This window comes from Heliangelus exortis, chromosome 1, assembly GCF_036169615.1.
Source record: "Heliangelus exortis chromosome 1, bHelExo1.hap1, whole genome shotgun sequence".
NCBI classification, from domain to species: Eukaryota; Metazoa; Chordata; class Aves; order Apodiformes; family Trochilidae; genus Heliangelus; species Heliangelus exortis.
This window is the reverse complement of record NC_092422.1, coordinates 73838485-73859196: the sequence shown is the minus strand read 5'-3', so window position 1 is coordinate 73859196 and position 20712 is coordinate 73838485. Positions and strand designations below refer to the sequence as shown.

General features: G+C 40.4%; 1 protein-coding gene across 5 annotated transcripts in view; it reads left to right on the top strand.

The window, feature by feature from the left end:
- The window catches only part of GPM6B (glycoprotein M6B), a 106789-nt gene that overhangs the window by 1743 nt on the left and 84334 nt on the right, over positions 1-20712 (top strand). The window lies entirely within an intron of this gene.

Here is a 20712-nt window from a genome sequence, read left to right as displayed (position 1 = left end):
GCTTTAATTAAGAAGAAAAAAAAAAAGAAAAATAAAAGAATTAATTACTCAGGCAAAGGAAGCTGACAGAATTCCTATGGTTGCTACTTTGTTAAATTAATTCGCATCACCTAATTCCTTAATTTCTAAATGCTTATTAACTGGTTTGTTCCTTGGCTTAGTGAAGATCAGGCTTTTTTGAAGTTTCAAACACCCTTTTCAGTGCATGTTAAAGTACTGATTCCTGCTGCTTCTGCAGCTCTGAAGGCTGAAACAAACCAGCCAGCTGAATTATTGGCACCAAAAAGCTTTCTTTTTGCATACATATTCTCATACTCACTTTTTAGACTATGCATTCCCTATGTGAACTTTTGATATTTAAATGAAACTGAAAGGCTGATGGCTTCTCCCGTATATGTATCTTAGTAACTTTTGCTTAACCTGTACTTTTACTTCCCTGGGTTGGTGTCAAATAAATCTTGGAATGGGGATGGAAGTGGGAAAGAGAGAAAGGAATGTTTTCAAGTGTCTTATATGAAGAAGTATATGAAACACTTTGTACACACTTTGTTAGTCTTGCAACAGGGTGTGAAATGTATGTTTTATGACTGTATAGAATGTCTTGTCCTGAATGTAACAGCTGGGAAAGGGGGAGTGGAAAGAAGAAAATGTTTCTTGGATATTTTGCTGCTAGGTGACAACAGTGCAAAACTCCAAGGTTTGTCTACTTCTTTGCTTAGAAAGGTTGTTGTATGATCAGGCCATGCCTGATGGGTGACAGTGGTGCAGGAGAAGGGGTTTATAGCACAAATTTCAGATTAAATACTTCAAAAAGAAGTCACAAAAAGGAAGTCTTTGTCAGCTGGCCATCCAGTCCGTCATGAATACAACGTTTTGTTTATGCCATTGCATAACTGCTGCCTTGGCATTGGGTGTGCTGAGGCTGATGTGACCATCTAACCAGGACTTGTGTGGAGTCCTGGCACTTTATCCAGAACTTCCTGATCCAATAGGAAGGGTGCATTTGACTGATGCTAATTTGGACCATTTGAATTGCCCTTGCTTGCATAAAACTTTTGTGTAGGACTCACTGTGGCTGAATATGATGTGGTTGCTTTTGGTTTGTTTTTTTTTTCTTTCTGGAGGTGTTGAAAGCCCAATGTGGCCATTGATGTTCACTGGGCTTTTGGCTTCCTTAGTGCTTCTGGAAATCAGGAACATTGTGTTCAATGCCAGTTTGGGATTGCCTCAGCTGGAGGGGCATCAGTAAATAACCTGGTCAGTGTTTTGTGCATCTTTTGTGAGAAAACCCACCCGTTGGTGTCTTACATCATGACCCACACTCTCCCAAATGTAGTGTCTAAATGTAGTGAGTAAGGGGCTGCTATTTTACAAAATGAACAAAAAATGCAAAACATTTTTCTTCCTAAAAGTTTGAAAAGCAGTGTCATTTCTTGGGAGCAGCCTGTTCTCACAGTGTTACACCTTTTCTTCTTTGTATTCGCACAATCTGTTGCTTTCATATAAGAAAAGTGGTTGGAGCAGACTGGAGAAGTGTATTTATTATGTTTTGGTATTTATTTTTTTCATTAAAAAAATACTGAGGAGAACACTGTGCACAAACAGCAGTGAAATGATGCCCAACTTCATGGAGGCTTGTGTCCCCTCTCTCTGCAGTCCAGGTGGAGGAACTGCTGCAAACCCAGGGGTTCCCAGGGGCATCACACTGTGCTGTTGCCATCCCCCTGTCCTTCACACCTTCTGCAGCACATCCAGCTCCCCCAGGAGCACTTGCTCCTGAATCCCTACAGCTCTTGCCTGCATCCCAGAGTGAACTGTGACCTTCCCTTAGGCAGTAACCTAAGGGGTTCCACCTTAGGGGCTTCTACCACCCATAGAAATGTTCCTCACTTTTATGTAAAATGTGTCCAATGTAGGTTCAAATATTCCCCAAACCAGGCTTTCTTCTTATAAACAGCTGGGGGCAAATCCTAAAAGAGAATCAGTCCTCTTTCTTTCTGTTCAGCTATATGCTTTGTTCAGGCAGGAGCTGAAATCCTTTGTGTGTCACAGAAATAGTAAAATCTGATTAGTATCGGTCATTAAGGGTGGCTGGATTTCAACTGACAAGTGTTGCAGCCCATAATCTTGCACCTCTTAAATATGATTAACCTTGTCCCTTAAAAAAAAAAGTATATATATTAAGTTTATCTTCTCTTAAAACCTGTGAAATATAAAATTTTATACTATTACCCTTCCAGTATTTCCACAAAACCTGCTTAGGCTATTAATCAATCATAGAATCACAGAATGGCTTGGGTTGGAAGGGACCTCAAAGATCATCTCATTTCAACTCTCCTGCCATGGGCAGGGACACCAACCATTAGATCAGGTTGCTGAAGGCCCCATCCAACCTGTCCTTGAACATTTCAACACTTAAAAAGTACTTGATTTTGCCTTCTCACTGTAATCCTTCTTGGCTGAGAAGGAGGCGGAAGAGAAAATGTTGTGCATTTCAGATATTTCCCAGTATCCTAAACAATTTGTGGTTTCATCACATTTATATATTCTCCCTCTTGCTCTTGTTCTAAACATTTGGTTCAGTAACATAGGAAATCTGCAAATCTGTTGTCCTGTTTACAAATTATGATATATATATCTGATAGATCTTTAAATGCTATGTTTCAGAAAAACTTTCTGGATTAAAGATTACATCCCAGGGAGGTTTATCTGTAGCAGTGCTTGATTATCTGTCTTTTTTAGAGTGTTTCCAGAATTTCTTGAGCCAATTGACACCTGCAGGTCACTTTCAGTGTTCAAAGGACAAAGTTGGTTTTTTTTTAAGTTTTCTTCCATGTCTTGTTATTCTAGCAGTTGTCATGTTGCAAGCATAATTTTTTAATACCGTATTTTTTCTGTAGCCTTTGTTTTCCAAGATTAGTGCTATCCAACCACAGAATGGTTTGGGTTAGAAGGAACCTTTAAAGATCCTCTAGACCAACTTCCCTGCCATGTGCAGGGATAGCTTTTCACTTGCTCAAATCCCTTTCCAGCTTACAAGTATCCACAGATAGGGCATCTGCAACTTTAATATTTAGTAATATCTAAAGTTGTTGCTCTAAAAAGTAAGTCAAAGGTCCATTTCATTATAAGGTTAAAATAAACTGAAAATTAACCCAGTGAAGCCCACTTGTGGTAGTCTTTTTATTCCTTATGCAGCAGCATCTAGTCCTCCTTGAACGGGTACACATTCTTCGTGAGGGTTTTCTTTTCTGTGAGATACACAGCTGGTACAGGCAGACAGACTCACTGCACATATTGTATTTCCACTGAAAGTATTTGGATATAAATCTTTCTACAACTGCAACAGCATTCTATCCAGTGAAATTTCACTGAGGTAAAGCGTTTGCAGAGGGAGCTGCTGTGGGTTGTTACATTACCAAACTCCCCACAGTGGCTGTTCTCTTTGGAACTCCTGGTTTGCTCTTTTTTTACCTCCCCCTTGTTCATCCCAGCTGTGTGAGCCCTTCACCTATCCTCAGACACACATACAGGTGGTCCCCATGGATGCCTCCCCAGCACCTCCCCAGGCTGCATGGCACTTTGTTCCTCCATGCAGCTCTTGGGGCTGTTCCTGCTGGGGCACCAAGAGCTTGCACAGAGCCATGGGAGCTGCCTTTCTTCAAATTACTCAGGTCCACCTGCAAAAAATTGGAACCCTTCATGGCATCACAGTGTTGAAGTTGCTGAGGATGCATTTATTTGCTTTTTGTGTACTTTTAACACAGGAGCTTTTTACCGCAGACTGTGGGATTGAGGTTTCCTCCTGATGGAGCACACAGCATCTTGGTGGATGTTTTGGGGGTCATTCACCAGGGTTTGCCTCAGCTCACTTGTGGCCAGATTGGTTTGAGCCATCCAGGAAAATCAAAATCCTTTCTATTCTGGCTGATTCCATAAAGTGTACATGGGTACACGTGCCTCTGGATTTGAGTTGTGGTAAGAAAACGTAAGAAAAGATAGCTTAGTCTCCATGTGGGACATCAAAGGTGTTTGTATTAAAATAATAGGTCTCAGCCCGTGGGGCTCTGTACAGCTGCAGAAGTCTGTGCTGGGAGGATTATCAGGTCAATACCCACAACAGGCAAAGGACAAAACAGAGCCCTGGTGGCTCTGGTCCATCTGTCTTGTCTGTAGCTGGTTCTAGGTCAAATGCAATGTAGCCTGTGGCCTGGAGGAAGTAAACTCAGTGGGACAGCACCAGGGGAGGAATCCACATCTTGTGATCCTTTCTCAACTTTTCTTGCAGGTGTGAACCTCTGACAGCTCGGGTGCTGGGATGGCTCTCCTTGTCAGAATTCCCTGTCACCCCTCCCCTGTACAACACTGGAGGAGATTTCACCATTCAGTGCAACAAAAAGATAGCATATCTACCACTTAGTTCTCAGCTGTCAGATACTTTCTATTGCTGCCCTCTCTTGGTACTTTGGCAGTCATCCTCTCCATAATTATTTGTCTCTTGGGTTTTAGGCTCAAAAGCTTGCATGTGGAGTTGTGGCTTGGGAAACATTTACAAGCAAGGCAGAGAACTGTGAGAATTTGCCACCTTTTGTTCTCCTGGTTTTTGGAGCAGTTTGAGTAGCAGCAATTTCAAAATGTGAATGGAGCTTATGTTTCATGAATAGGAAGATGTGCCTGATGTGGAACTGTTGAGGGGTACAAACCTCAGTGTGTTGCTGTGCATCAGTTCTCTGTGTGTTTGGGTTGGTTTTGTTTTGTTCTGGTTTGATTTTTTGCCTGGGGGAAAGAATGTTGAAAAGGACTGTGATTCAAAAATAGCTGGGACTTGGTCATGAAGAGGACTAGACTTCTTGAAGTATTGAACTGATTTGGGTAATCCAATGTAAGATACAGCTTTCATGATATTGTGGGTTTTTTTAATGTTTTCTTAAAATCATAGAGTGCTTGTGGTATACTTCAATCTAAACCTCTCTCTTTGTATACATTCCTTCAATGCCAGTGAAAATATAAGAACTGCCCTGGTGTAAACCATGTAAAAATTGGAGAATTGGGTTGCACTAAAGGCAAACAAGCCAAAACTTGCTCCATTAAGTAGGGTAGCAGTTGGTTTGCCTTCCAGGTGCTGGTTTGTGAACTGTCAGGCAAAAAGGACACCTTGTAGGCAGCTGGTTGGGAGTTCCAAAAAATATGGTATAAGATGGGAGTCCAGCCAGGGGAGGATGGCATTTTAAGTAGTGTGATGGTTTTCTTAATATTGAAAACATACATTTGGGCTTGTATGGTGGTTTTGCTGAGCTGGAGCTGTGGAGCCTGCTGCTGATGGCAAACCAAGCAGGAATCTGACTCCCTTGCGCTGCCAGCAAGGCACAGCTAACTGGGATTCTCCAGAGTCTGTTTTTTGTTTAACCTTTTACTCTACATTTTTGTCAGCTTGCTTGCTAGAAATTTCATGGAAGCTTTTCAATTCCAATGCCCAGGGTGCATCAGTGAAGCTGCAGGGTGAAGCTGCAGGTGCCTGCAGGTGCCCCTTGTGAGCCTGCCTGGGAGGCTTTCTTCAAAAGAGATTTCCCACCATTTTTAAAAAACTCTTTGGGTTTATGTGTGTTTTGCTTTCTGATGGGATGCAAGTGTTTTGCAATGTAAGAGAGTGCTTTTGTCAATTTAAGATGTCCTTTAAAAGCTGCTTCATTTCTAGATTGTGGGAACCTCCATCAGGATTTGACAGAATGAAGTCCTGAGCATGCATCATACCAACAAACACCATGCAAGTCTGAATGAGTGCAGAACTCTGGCTGGATCTTAAGTACTTTTTCCTAATTATTGATGGAAGTAATTTCCATTTTCTTGTTGGTTGTGTTTTTGTGAGTGCTGATTTTTTTTGTGATTGGGTTTTTTTATGATTGCTGTTTGTGTGTAAGCCTGCACCTTTGTTACCAGAACTGTATTGACATAAATGTCAAGCACTTTCTCAAACAAAAGTGTCAGGTGAGTTGTTGTATTTGTTAGGCACACAGCTGAAAATAAGTTTACCACGTGGAACTTCCCTTGTGGAAAATCAAACGCGTTTCTTGAATTGCTTAAGCATGTCTTCCAAAAAAAAAAAAAAAAAAAAAAAAGTGAAGAGGAAGAAGAGATGACTATTGGGATTATTTGGAACTGAGGACTTTTGGTGCAAGCACAGGGATCTGCTCCAGCACAGCTGTCAAGAGCCCACAACTTGCAAGGTGTGATAAACAGTAACACTTCAGGCAGCATCTGCTTAGGCTCTATGATGGGTACTGGTACAAAAGCCTTGAAATCTCTTGAAATATCTGACATATTTGTCATGTCACATCAGAGGAGCGTAAAAGAATCTTAGTACATCATCTATTACTGCTTGTTCCCCAGACAGTGAAGTTACTAGGTACTAAAGCTAATAACTGTTTCATTGAGCCAGATTTTTACATAAGCAAGGAATACAGTGCAGAGGGGACTTCTGCTATGTGTGGCTGATGTAGTCCTTGTTAGTAATTATTTCCCTTGTGCCGTGTGTACCTTCACTCCATAGAAGTTTTTCCCATTCTGTGCTGAAATTAAAGTGCCAATTTCTCATGCTTGGCAACTGTTTGATGAAAATCCTCTTTTTCAGATAATGTCTGGAAACTTTAAGAAGTAAGGACATGGAATGAAAAATAGCTGTTTAAGTAATTTGGGGTTTTATAGCCTGTAATTTTTAGTCCCTCCCTATAAATTGTTTCTAAGCAGTTTGAAAATACCTGGTTTCTCTTCTCAAACTTGAGCCATGAGAGCCATGTAATAGGTACTTAATCCTTAACCTCCTCCTGAAATTCTTTGAGGTTTTTCATCCCATCTGCCTGTCTGCTTGCAATGCCGTGTTTGAGAAATTGTTGTAATCATCTACCACATATTAAATTCCTCTTACTCCTCCGTGGAAGTCTCAGGGAGGCAGAAAAGAACCAGGAAGGAGTAGAAAAACTCTTGAAAAAGCTAATTTAAAGTAGGCATGGCAGACTGGAGGTAAGTATTTGGGGAGTGGGTGGAACTGAAGCAAAACACAAATGCGGCAGCAATGTGAGTCAAGACTCAAATGATATTTTAACCTTAAACAGTCTGCAGATTTCATTAAAATGTTTCTCTTTTCCTGGAAAACTTTATTTCTGGATTTTCTTAAGTTTACCATGTCTGTCATCAATGAAACTACTGAATGTTTTCCCTGTTATGGCCAGCTCCCCAGTGTACCCCAGCATGGCTTAGGCCCCTCTCATCATCCCCACAAAGAGGCAGTGCCAGACCTCATGGTTGGACCTTGTCCTTCCTGAGCTGTTTTCTGCCAGGCTTTGTGGGCAGAGGGATGTGTGTGAATAGATGGTTTGCTGCCTCCCTTTTTCTGTTGGCATTTGATCCTCCATTGAATGCTTTCTCCTGAAAATGGTGGCCAACTTTGCACATGTGGTGAGCTGTGGCACCATCAGCTGATGCACTGAGCATGTCCAGGTGTGTTTTCCACAGACAATGTCTCTGTGTGATAGCTGCTAGCTTTTTTTCTATCTCAAAGTAAGCAATGTACATCTATTTGAGAGGGGACATTGGGAAAATGGGGGACAGCTTTAAAAAAAAAAAGCAACAGAAAGTCAGGAGGCACTCTATTAAAGCAGAATGCAGTGCTTTACTGGAAGGAAGTTGGAGGCTTGGCTGTTTCCACAGTGGCAGAAGGGCACAGCACACATGGAATATTAAATGTTGTTGCCAAAACTAGTGGGAATGTCCCAGCTGCTGTTGAAGCCTAATGTATAAATGTGTTAATTACTGCAAACTGAATCTTTCTTCTGTTTTTGTAAGAGAAAATGCAGGAATATACCCATGTAGCTAAAGTCAGGGCTATTAACTTCTTCCCCTTATAAAATGTGTTTAGTTGATGAAACCGTTTTCTTTTGTGCTTGATTAGTCGGTCTTAGGTAGCAATGCTATTTTTTTTTTTATTTAGAGGTACTTGCCAAATTGGGCAGTAAGCTGGCTCTAGGATGGCAATCTACTTTCTGAATGTTCAGGTACCCTCTTAGAAAGAGTTCTGCACAAATGTTTTAGAGAATTAGGAGTATTCCTTGTTTGGAATATGATTGAATTTAGCTGAGGGATGAGAATGGAAACAGTGCCTCAGTTTCTGCTCAAAAAAAAAAAAAAAAAAAATCCAGAAGAAATCCTACCAGCTTGGAAAGGTGGTATCTCTGGTATCTCTCTTCATTAGTTCTTCTCTGACATGCTAAATGGGTCTCTGTGCAAGACTTCCAAGGAACGTCTTATGCAGACTTTGTAAGAAGATGCAGAAGGAGAGAAGCAATTATCACAGCCAAAATATGAGTTCCCAAAGCGTTCCTTCCTCTCTCCCATTTAATAAAGGAGGTTTATGGATAAAAAAAAAATGACATAATGTCTGCTTTGCTTCTCATCCACTGTAAACCTTCTTAAAATACATGATCCTTAACCCTTTGTTTTTTTAGGGAAGAGGGTGATAAATTTAGTAGGAGGGAAGCATGCCTTTTTCCTTCCATATGTGCTTGTGAGCGTGACTGCTCTGCCCACTTCCCACATGGTCAGTAGCCTGTCTTCTGTATGTGTGAAATATCCCTTATGTTAGGTCCTGTACTCTGTAAATAAAGTAAATGTTTTCTATTGCCTTACTCATAAAATATGTCAGGCTTTTAGTTGCATATGCTTCATTGCTCCAACACTTGTGCTTTGCATTTGCATCTGGTTATTAAATCTCTATGGAGAGACATTTCTTCTCCTTACCCAAGTTTAAGCACAGGAGAGAAATTGTAGAACCACAGAATGGTTTGGGTTGGTAGGGACATTAAATAAAGGTCACAAAATCATAGAAAGGTAGGGGTTGGAAGCATCCTCTGAAGATCATCTAGCCCACCCCCCTGCTAGGGCAGGATCACCTGGAGTAGATCAGACAGGAACACATCCAAATGGGTTTTGTATGTCTCCAGAGATGGAGAATCAACAGCCTCTCTGGGCAGCCTGTTCCAGTGCTGTTACCCTCACAGTAAAGAAGCTTTTCCTTACATTTTGGTTTAACCTCCTGTGTTCCAGCTTGTGACCACTGAACCTTGTCCTGTCACTGCCATAGTCTGGTCCCATCTTTCTGACACCTGCCTTTTAGATATTTATGAGCATTGATGAGATACCTCCTCAGTCTCCTCCTCAACCAGGCTAAACAAACCCAGTTCTCTCAGCGTTTCCTCACATGGGAGGTGTTTCAGCCTTTTGATAATTTTTGTGGTCCCCCTCTGGACACACTCCAACAGGTCCATATCTTCCTTGTGCTGAGGACTCCAGAACTGGACACAGTACTCCAGGTGGGATCTGGGGAGACCAGAGGGGCAGAATCACTTCCCTCAGCCTGCTGATCATGCTTTGTTTGATTCAGCCCAGGATATGGTTGGCTTTCTGGGATGTGAGTGCATATGGCTGGCTCATGTCCAGCTTTTCATTCACCGGTACCCCTCAGTCCTTTTCCTCAGGGTTGTTCCTCTATCCACTTGTCTTGCCCAGCCTGTATTCCTGTTTGGGGACCACCTTGTCCCAGGTGCAGGACCTTACACTTAGCCTTGTTCAACTTGGGTTTATTTGTCATTTTAACAGTATGTTCTTGTGTCAGGCTAAATCGCTGACATCGCAGCAGTATCCCAAAACTGAATTGATCCTGAGCTGCTGCTCCGTGGAGTCCCAGAGACATTCATGCTTTTGCTCTTGGGCACTCAGATGACTTCCGCAGTCATGCTCTTTGGTGGCAGATACGGCTGGTGCTGTGACACTGAAAGCCTTCATGCTTGGCAGCTGCTCTGTGCTCCCCTTTGTCCTGAGGGGGACAGCTGGAAGAATACCCTAGTGACCGCCTGCATCCCAAGCCTCCCACAGCTCTCAGGATGTACCATGCTGGTATTTCCTGCTAGGAGATACTGGCAATTAATTTAAAACACTTCCCCTGGGTCATCACGGCTTTTAAGCTTTTGCACTTATTATCTCAGAAGCTGCCTTTCTTCCTTGAGTGTGACCTGCCAAGACAGCTGTGTTTCTTTTAAGCACTGAAGTTAACGATGCAAAACATGAAGCTTGGGAGGAGGACAGCAGGATTACAGCCCTTAGCTGCGTGACCACTTCCAGTGTCCCCCGTGTGGGAAACCAGCATGATCAGGGACTTCTGTGGCTGCAGGGCAAAGTGTAAGGCATGGCTTGGGCATCTGTCATCCTTTTTGCAAGGAGTCTTAGAGGATGGTGCTTCTATGGCCTTTCTGGGCTTAGTGTTAAACAAGGGAAGCTTTTTTTTTTTGTTTTTTAAACTTGTGTCCGCTTTTCTTGTTTGTTTCTTTTGTTGCTGTTTACGGAATGTAATGGGTGCAGTAGAAAAGACTTTTTTGCAGGTGTAGGAGTAATATGGCATAAAAGGGTCCTTGTGTTTGTGTGTACTGCTGACATACACTTTGTGTATGATAAACCCAAATGGATTTGTATTTGAGGGTAATCACAATGTCCCCGTATTCACTTGGGCATAAACTGGATGTCAGGCAGTGCTCTGACTGGGCTATATAGCTTCTTTCCTATAGGGGATCACAAACTGTTCACCTGACCTTAAATTGGCTGTTAACTCACTCTCTCAGACAGGAGCAGGCAGACTTTCTCACTTCCAGCTTTGGTTTGGTGCTCCCTTTCCTGCTGTCTCTTTTCATGAGACTGTGTGTGGTGCTTACCCGTAGCCTGCATAGTAAGAGTTTGCACAAGGAAACACCTTCCCAAAAACCAGTGCTGGCAGCTCTGTCCCTGTGGAGGGATGTGAAAGAGGCAGGGCAGCAGTGCCAGCAAGCTTCAGCACCAGTTTTTGTTTCCCTCATAGCTATGGTGACCTGAGACCAGGAATGTATGCAGTGGAGATGATTTAAGGAAATGTACAGCACTGCACACTAATGAATTCAGGTCATGATGCTCATAGGATAAGCACAGCAGCTTCCTGCCTCCCAAGTAGTTGTTGTGGTTCTGATGCAAAACCCTGTCAAGAAAAAACCTGCACAGTAATTAAAATGAACTGCTTTAGAGGAGTCTGGTTTGAATTAAGGCATGATTATTAACTCTGTCAGAATTTAGCTTTGCTAAATCTCTCCCTTTCCTTCCATGCACTTCACTCTTCTGCCACTCCATCAGCTCATCTGCTGAGATAGTGTCTGTTTAGAGTAGACCCTTCATCTCTGTAGTGGAAACAAGGGCTTGGCTAACATGTACCACAAGCCTTGGTAGGACTCTGTCAGAGATGTAGCACCCACTGCAGAGCTTGCTGGTGGCTGGCAGGGTCTCAAAAAATCTAGGACTATGGGAGCAGAAAATGGGGGTGGAAAAGTAACTTTATTGTGTGAGTAACTGTACTGAATGCTGCTTTACTCTTGGGCATCTGAAATAGTTAACAAAATCGGACTGCTTGGATTTACTGCATTAAATCCAAGTCCTCTGGGCTTTAAGGGCATTTGTTTTAGTATGCATGTATGGGAAATTCAGGAACAAGCAGGAGTACAACAGTGTTTTAATCTCAAACCATGGAAGTTCTGTCTGGTTGAGGGCTTTAAGTCCCTTTTTTTCACATAAGGTAGATGATTTGCCTTTTTTTTTTTCTTTATATGTAGAAGAGTATCTTCAAGCCCTCTTGGTGGGGACAGTAATCTCTGACCATGGCTTTCCATCAAGAAAATGCAATAAACCTTTTTTTGAAAAGAAGCATTTGTATCACGTTATCTTGTCCTCAGGTCATAGCTATGGAGCACTCACTTCGAAGTCTCTCATTACTGCTGTACTACTTGTTTTCCAAGTCATTTTTCTGACAGAATACACTGGGAGCTGCTGAAAGTTTCTCAAATTCTTATCTAATGCCCCTGCCTTACTCTGATGTGCCATTCAGTGGGGTGGTAAGCCCCTCCATGTCTGTGGAGGTGACAGAGCATATATTCTTTTTTTTCACCGTGGTTTGTTTTTAAAGTCTTCAAGAAGTTGATGTTGGCTGAACAACAAAAAAACATAAGATTTTTTTTTTTTTGATACAGACAAGCAGGATTGTTATACTAGAAGGGCCTTTCTCTCATAAGAAATTGAACATCTTTTGTGGAAAAATTATTCGAAATGTATTTTGTGATATGCTGCTTTTTCTTTAACCTCTAAAAGAATTGTGTATGATGTGAAATTGAATCAGTCCTTGGTTTGAAGGCTTGTATTGGATGTCCCCATAGTTTGGGAGTGATTTGAAAGGAAAGTAAATGTATTGTGCAGAGAAGCTGTGTTATGGCCTGTGCTGATTTTCCATGTTTCTTCCTCTAAAGTTCTAATTAATCTTTGGAAAGTCTGATAAATTAGAGGTCACTAAATATAGTTTTCTTTGGTCCTCTATAATGATTAGACATTGATAATCTCTAAATTTGACAGTACTTTCTCCCTTCTTAAGAGTGACAATTTTGCAAGATGTTATTAATCTCTACTACCCATAAGATATCTTGTGCTCTTTAGAGGATGTCTCTCTGCTGTCTCATTACTTCTGTGCAGGAGCTGGATCAGCATCCTTCAGACAACTGCAGGCATCTAATTCTTAAGCATCACAAAATTTTACTTTTGGTTCTTGCTCCTATCCAGCCATTGTCTGTTGTAGTCTTACAATACTGAAAAAAAAAAAAATCACAAGACCTATTATTTTGGAGGCTTTTGTTTACTGTTTGGTTTCTGAGCACTTAGTGGCTGGTACTTATTTGAAATTCTTCCTTTTCCCTTTTCCATGGTTATGAATCGAAATCTACTCTTTTTTTGAATGAAAATCTACTCTTTTTTTTTTTCTTTTTTTTTTTTTCTTCCCCATTCTACCTATCCCTGCTTTTTTATGCTCTTGTATAGGGCTTATTGTTGCATGTCTGTAAGAAAGTGCAACCCCTGAGCCAGCAAGACAGATGAAAGCTCTATATTTTAAGGAAGCATAGATGAAAGAAAACTGTGGAAAAAAAAATGGGAATTTTTTTTTTTGGTAGGTGATTCCTGTTTGGAGACACTTAGGAAAAGTGCCATCCCATAGCATAGGCATGGTACATTTTAAATTCTCAAAATATTCTGTGCTGTTTCCCTCATCTTTTCCCTGTAGTGAAAAAACCATCTAGATGTAAATTTATTGTCCAGTGTAATATGTCTATCTGATACTTCCATACGTTCCCTCTTCAATCACTAAAGAGGCTTCATAATTTATTATGCCTTTCTTCCAAATATTTAATTTTAAAGCAATGAATTTGAGGGTGAGGGAATGGGGATTTTCACAGTAGTGTCATTAAGGAAATGTTGCAAAACTGATGTAAGCATCATCTTTTTTTGCTCTGCAAGCTCTGTATTTTTTCAGACAAACTTTCTAATAACAGAGCAGTGGTTAGTGGGTCAGACAGGCCCAGGGGGCTAAATTGGGTTTTGTTCAGCCAAATGTTAGTGCTTTTTAATCAACACTGAATTCTGCATGCAACACTCTCTTCTTTCCCCAAAGCCATAACAAAATAGAAATGTGTAGTCAATTGGGTCATGCTCAACATCTGCCCTTTACTAAAAACAGTTAGGGAGTTATCACAACAAGGGAAAAGAAGCTGCCTATAGCTACTTTTAGAGCATCATTTTGCCACCACTGCTTTGCTGGTCTGGTACAAGCAGCTGTCCATGAAGATCTACACAAGTCCTCAAACACCCTTTAGAAAGGAGAGAAGAATTGACTTTTGTGTTTCTTGCAGGATTTTTATAAGAAGGTGCAAAATTCTGGTAAAACTGTGTCTGGAAATTGGAAGTGTGATCAATTTACAGTGCTGTGAAATAACTGAGTACCTTATTTTTTTGCCCTGTACAATTTCCATGGGTGTTAGGCTATTTCACATTAAGGAATTGTTTTTCAAATGTTGCTGCTGCCATCTGTACAGTCTCCAGTAAATGTAATTAATGTGACAGTAGCAATGCTGGAGGTTTTGGACTTTCTTGTTTAAATGGCTTATATGTTCTCTACTGTAGACGATGTTTTAGTAAGGTTATACTGAGAAGTTTCAATTTGCCTTGATATTGGTCTTTTTTGGCAAAAGGCTTCATGCAGGCCAGTTTTATTTAAAGAGGTTGTAGGTTTTTATTTAAAGAGGTTGTAAGGAGGTTGTAGCCAGGTGGGGTTGGTCTCTTTTCCCAGGCAACTCTCAGCAAGACAAGAGGGCACGGTCTCGAGTTGTGCCGGGGGAGGTTTAGGTTGGACATTAGAAAGAATTTCTTTATGGAGAGAGTGATCAGACACTGGAATGGGCTGCCCAGGGAAGTGGTGGATTCTCCATCCCTGGAGATATTTAAAAAGAGACTGGATGTGGCACTCAGTGCCATGGTCTGGTAACTGCAGCGGTAGTGGATCAAGGGTTGGACTTGATGATCTCTGAGGTCCCTTCCAACCCAGCCAATTCTATGATTCTATGATTCTATGAAAGAAGTCCATTGGGATGAAAGATCCTCAGCAGACATCTTATGAAGATGCCTTTTGATTTGAAGATTTTTACATTCAGCTGAACTTCCATGTAATAGGACTTTATTAAACTCTTCACCTAAAGCAAGCTGAGTCAGTCTTGTGTTTAAAGTTAAAAATTAACCATTATTTACTGTATACTTAGAAGTGAGAAGAAATAGGAGGATCTAGAACCAGATGATCATAATGCCTTAATGCTGCAAAGAACAAGAGTTAGCTTGTCTTTGCCTTGCTTTGGGTGAAGAGCTTAAAAAGAAAAAAAAAGTGCATTTCTTATTTTTAGAGGGTTGATACCTCCAAAATGCTGTGTTGGTGGATGACTTCTGAAACTTCTAAATGCAAATAGTTTTAAAAATAAAGAAGATAAGTTTGCAATGGATAAGTCATGTCTGGGAACCTAGGACTAATTGTCTTCTCATGGTGTTCAGTGTTGACTTCCCCCATTTTAAGGCAATCTTCAGAGAGGCAAGGGGTGCAAATGGAAGGATGAAGGCTGACTTGAAAAAAACGGGCTAAAATGTGAAACCAGGTGCACTCTTATGTAGAGAACTAATTCTCAGAGGGAAATCGTGTCTCAGAGTGCAATGTGTTAGTGACTCATACTCAATACTAATTTTTGTCCAGGTTCAGAAATGCCCTAATATATGTGCCTTGTTCCTAGACCCCCTGACAGTCATCCTGGTGAGTCCTAAGGGGCAATGCTTGGTGCACTTGGCTGGAGGACACGTAAGCAGTCTGCTAGATCAGGGTCTTCATGGGCATGTTTGTAGTACAGACACATTGGAAAATACACACAGTGGGTAGACCAATTTAGCACTTTGCAGCAGTGTTTTTTTATCATTGCAAATGCCTGCGTGCTTTAACAGACAGGAAAAGTCGTATTTTGTATTAGACTTGGAAGCAGGAAAACATGGTTTGGAGCTGTTCACAAAGCATGACTTGGAATAATTTTGGTTTGGCTGGCACATTGCATTACAGACCAAAGGAAATCTTTCAGGTAAGCAATTACAGAAATATGTGCTACTATTTCATAATCCAGAAAAAAACTTTGATTATGCTATAAGCATGATCTTGGAAACTGTGATTGAAGATCACTACTGTAGCAGGAGAGAGCTCTCACGGAAATGAAGTACACTGCAACTTGGCAACAAATGATTAAGTTTATTTAGAGAAATGTCAAATGAAAGCATAATTACTGGCTCCTAACAGATGATTGAGGCTAGCAATGGGGCAACATATGTCAAGGCTTTGACTTGGAATGTCTTTTTCCAGAGTCACACAATGTTTGGTTTGTTTTCTTTTTTTTACAACGATTTTGTTATCACTGTTACCTATCTAGCAATCTATCCTATCTAGCATTGTAATAAGTAAAAAATTTGGTGTATGGTGGAGATAATTGCAAAATTTATCCTGTTTTGTAGTTGCAAAATATGTTAAATGTGCTTATATTTAATTGAAAACAGGGCTTCTGACAGAGTCACGAATGTGTTGAGAAGAGCTGAATTGATTGGACTGCCAGGGATCATGCTGGTTGTGCTTTTCTGAGTTTCGTTTTTCAGTCTTCCATAAAAATACAAAGACAACCTTAAATGCCAGTTAACTCTTTCAGTAATGAAGAGCCAACAGTTACCTCAGCTGCAGCCTTCCTGGGTGATTCCTTGGATGCTCCCCTTATTACATGCATTCCCTAATAACTCTCTCTACCATTCCTTTAATGGGATAAATGAACACTGAAATACATACACTATTAAAAAACTGCATCATATTATGAATAAACTTTAGTCTCTGAAATGCTGAAACTCCTTTAGATATAGGTGTACATAAACATACATGTAGCAGCTAGGTGGCAGAAACTGTGCCTTTTAAAAATAAAGTGATACTATAAATGTAGTAGTGTAACTTTGTAGTGAAAGTTCAGTTTCTTGAGAAGAAAGAATTCTGATACCTTTTTATTGCCAGAAATGTGTCCTTTGAGAAGATAGAATTAAGCAAGTTTCTTCTGTTTTATTGATGTCATATTTTCTCTGGGTGTCTAAATGGTCAGAAGTAGATTCTTCTGTTGCCTGTCTACCATCTATGTGGTTTTAAAATAAAAATAGCTCAGAGATGTCTTACCTTCTGTCAATTCATTTACCTCTTGTACCTTGTAGAACTGTATACATAAATTAAAGTGCTCTTGTGAAAGAAGGCTTGGTATGTGAAAAAAAGCAAGTTAAGTTGTTTGGGAGCAGGGACTGTGTTTTGGGGTTGTGTATCACTCATTAGAGCTGAAGCTGACCTTAATTATAAGGTCTAGGGCAATTATGGGAAACAATATCGGGGGAAAATTTTCTCTGTTTTAAGATATGCTGCTGTCTCAAAAAGAATGCCTTTTCTCTTAAAAATAAATCAACCTAAAATGGAAATGCAACTAGTAACATACATGGTGCAGAGCTGGGAAATTTTCTAAACTCAGTTACTATTGCAATTCTGTGCATGGCTTGTTCAGTCCTTGCCCTGCTTATCTGCAGAGGGGGCAAGTCATTTTGGTGTGCTGCTTTAAATTCTTTGACCTTCCAACACTATCTTTTTAGTACCTGACTGATGTCCTCTATGGGTCACATAGGAAGCCAGATAAGACTTAAACTCAATTTTGTGTATCTCTCTCTGAACTTCGACTCATCATTAAGGCTGGCAGCTATTGCACTAGACTACTAAAGTGATGAGGCTGAAACCCTGGTTTCCTGACTAATAAAATTCTTTAGGTTTCTTCAGTCATTTGGTCAAAGCAGTAATACAAACAGAACACAAACACAGAACTGTCATGTGCTTTGATTAGAGAAACTGTTGGAAAACAACCTAAGAAAGCCCCCAGCAGTTTATGAGCAATGGTGGCTCAGTCTTCCTGAGTTTTTCATCAGTGAAAAATATTGGGTAAGCAATAGGAAAAGGGGCTGTCTGTCTTCAGACTGTGTTCATTACAGCAGATTTGTTAGTCTGCAAGCTACCCATGCTGTGTCAACAGTGTAAAAAGTACTTCTGAGTCTACCATGTTAGCAGAGTTAGCTTATTCTAAAAAGAATGCAGTAGAGATACAGTAGAGTTACTTTGTGTGACAGGTTGGGAAATAAATGCCTTGCTACAGAATTGAGTTTTTAAGAAAATGGCTGAGGGTATAGAACTTCTGTCATCTCTAAATGAACATTTTGTGTACAACAGTTCTCTTAATTCTGGAGTTACCATCAAACTCAAAAGAATTGATTCCCTAACATCCAGGTCTGTGGGAACTGAGAATGTGAAAGTTGTGAGATAGTTCATTTGTTGTGACATTTAAATTTCATTAAATGTGACACTAGCTCAGAAGACAACATGAAAATTTTCCTAAGAGCTAAAATTGTCCAAGAGCATGGTGTCCTAAACAGTAATTAAGGAGTACAGTGAATCATATGTATACCGAAAATCGAGGAACACTGGTCTCACATAGCAGTTGCATAATTTGTAGTGTTATTGTAAAGCTTTCAGCCACTGTTGCTTTTTAATGTCAATTTTGTACATTAACATTATTGAGAAAGCATTGGTTTTGACTATAGAACGAGCTGTCTGATTAAAATGTTCTTGAGAATCTACCCAAGTGTGTATTTTAGAGGAACAAGCATATTGACTTAGCAAAATGCTAAGCTGTTCATTAAGGCAATGTGCTGAAGTGGCAAACATCATGTGATTTACAGGAATTTAAAGTCGTATCTCTATCTCTTGGTTTTACGGCTTTAAGCAAATGAAATTAATTCTTTTAGCTCACTTCTCTTTCATTTGTTTATGCATTCAGGGTGCTTAATTGGTAATTGGTGATTGCTATCTTCAAAATGCTCTGGTGCCTAAATGGAGGAGTATGCTGAGGAGGATTCTCTATGGAAAAAACATGACTTAGAGTTGCAGGTTTAATTCATACTTGTTCTTTGAATTCTCAAGTAGTGTGTGTGTCTGCACACTATGGAAGAGTGGTGTTGAAAAGGCTCATAAACCCTGTCTCTTTGGCTTCTGTTGCCTAACCCTCATGCAGAAGGCTGGAAGAGAAAACAGGCTGGGAGGAAAGAGGCATTGCCTTGCCTTTCAGAAACTAATGTCAATTTTTCCCTGCAGTTCTAGTTTCCTTCCAGCAGTGTCCTGGCATGTTATCTTTCCTCTCTTGCAGGTTTTTTATCATTTCAGAGAGGAAAAAGATACAAACCACAAAACAAAACTCCAAAACTAAGCAAGAAAAAACCCTGTGGAAAACAAAAACAAACAAAAAAAGCAAAAAAATCCCACAAAACCAAACCATTGCTGATTCAGGTTTTTGATTTGGTCTCTGTGTCTCTCCCTGGAACTTCAAAAATAAGAAGCATGCCCTGGATGCAAACCATCCTGTTGCTGATTTCTGTGTTTACATGGGAAGATGTGTTTGTTGCATGGTAATGCAGAGGGACCTCTGCCTCAGCTACTTGGCTGAGAAAGAGCTGGCTGACAAAGTTTAGGGTTTTGAGAAGAGTAACCACATTTTCTAGAGTTTGAATGCTTGACAGCTCTTGAATGGAGAAACTCTTCTATTCTTCCCTGGCCTTGAGATGAGCAGTCCCCCCTGCTTTGTCTACCCTTTTTTAAAGATTAATTTTTCCTTGCATTCTGCAGGCAAAGTTAGCTGTTCCCTGTTAGTGGTCATTCAAACAGAGATCCCACAGCTGGAGCAGAGGAGCAGCACATCTGCTGTGAGCCCTTCTGAGAGGTGCTAATCCCTGTTCAACTGGTGACTGAGTGACCTGGGTTGCAGAGGAGAGGGGGCAAGCAACATGCAGGGAGATATAGGAAAGGCCGTACACAGGGGGGAGAGTGGCAAGCTGTGGGAAAAGAGGCACTTCTTCCATATGAGGCTAAAAAAGAAAAAATGGTCTAAATGGGAAGCGAGTTCAGATGTGTGCTTGGGACCCCATCAGTCAAGTACTGATTTATCTCTGCATGCAGCTGGTGTATATAGTTTAATCTATTACTTCTATGGGTGTCAGTATACATATTTTACTTTGGATATGTTATGCTAGTAATAGAATGTGACATAAATCAAATGGAGTTTAAATTCATGTTGTGTCTGTTTCACAATTAAGTACTCCTTTCTATTGTTAAATTATTATGAGTTATGGTTTAATATCTATTGGGACAGATCAGGCTACTTGGCAAATTGTGAGAAAGTGTCTGTGACTATTACTCATTATGATTTTAAGTAATGTCTCTTTGTCTTTCTTCCTCCCCCATTTCATAAACTCATCCCAGTCTTAGCTGCAGAGTCACCAGTTTACATGTGTGAGCACCTGAGCAGCCTCTCCTCCAGCCTCAAGTAACTCCAGCTTATGAAATAAATATGGGATTCACAGTCTGTTTCAGAAGAATTTGGGAAGCTTTGTCAATACTTTACATTTTTTCAAGGACATAGGACACAGTATTTTTCAGGCCAGATTCTGCTGTCCCTTCTTAATGAAGAATTTTTATTGTTGCAACAGGATCCAAATCCAAACTTTGAATGTAGCACATTGGATAAAAGCAGCAGGATTTGACCTCTTTTTGGCTCTTACCATATTCCGCTATGAACTTCAGTAATGTTTTTTCATGATGTTTGTGAGATAATCCCATTTTTTTGCTGCTTGATTTATTTCTAACAGCTCTGAATGCCAATGAATATGGTATTTTCTGGAATGAAGTGTGTGTTTGGAGGCTGGGGGGAGTGTCAAGCTGTTTTTTGTCCTTTTGTTTTTAACCCCTCTTCCATAGAAGACACAGTGTCCTACAGACAAATAGAACAATGCTATATTCCATTTTAGCATCGAATCACAAGCAGGGTCTTTGGAATTAAATTTGGCAAATTGCCTGGATATGTTCAGTTTTTAACAAGCACTGCTTTGTGCATTAGCACCCTACGCTTCCTCCCTTCCTCCCCCCGGCACTGCCACTGAAGAGAGGAGGAGAAACAAAAAAAAACCCCAAACAGAATAAAAGCATCTGTTAGAGTGAAAATGGGGATGAAAGAAGGAATGAAAAGAGGAGAAAAGATGTATTCCAGAACAGCTGTCAAATTTCTCAAAAGAGCTGGACATAATTTTTAAATTAGTTACACTCCTGAGTATCTGATTACTTATCTTTTTTTTCCCCATAACATTAGC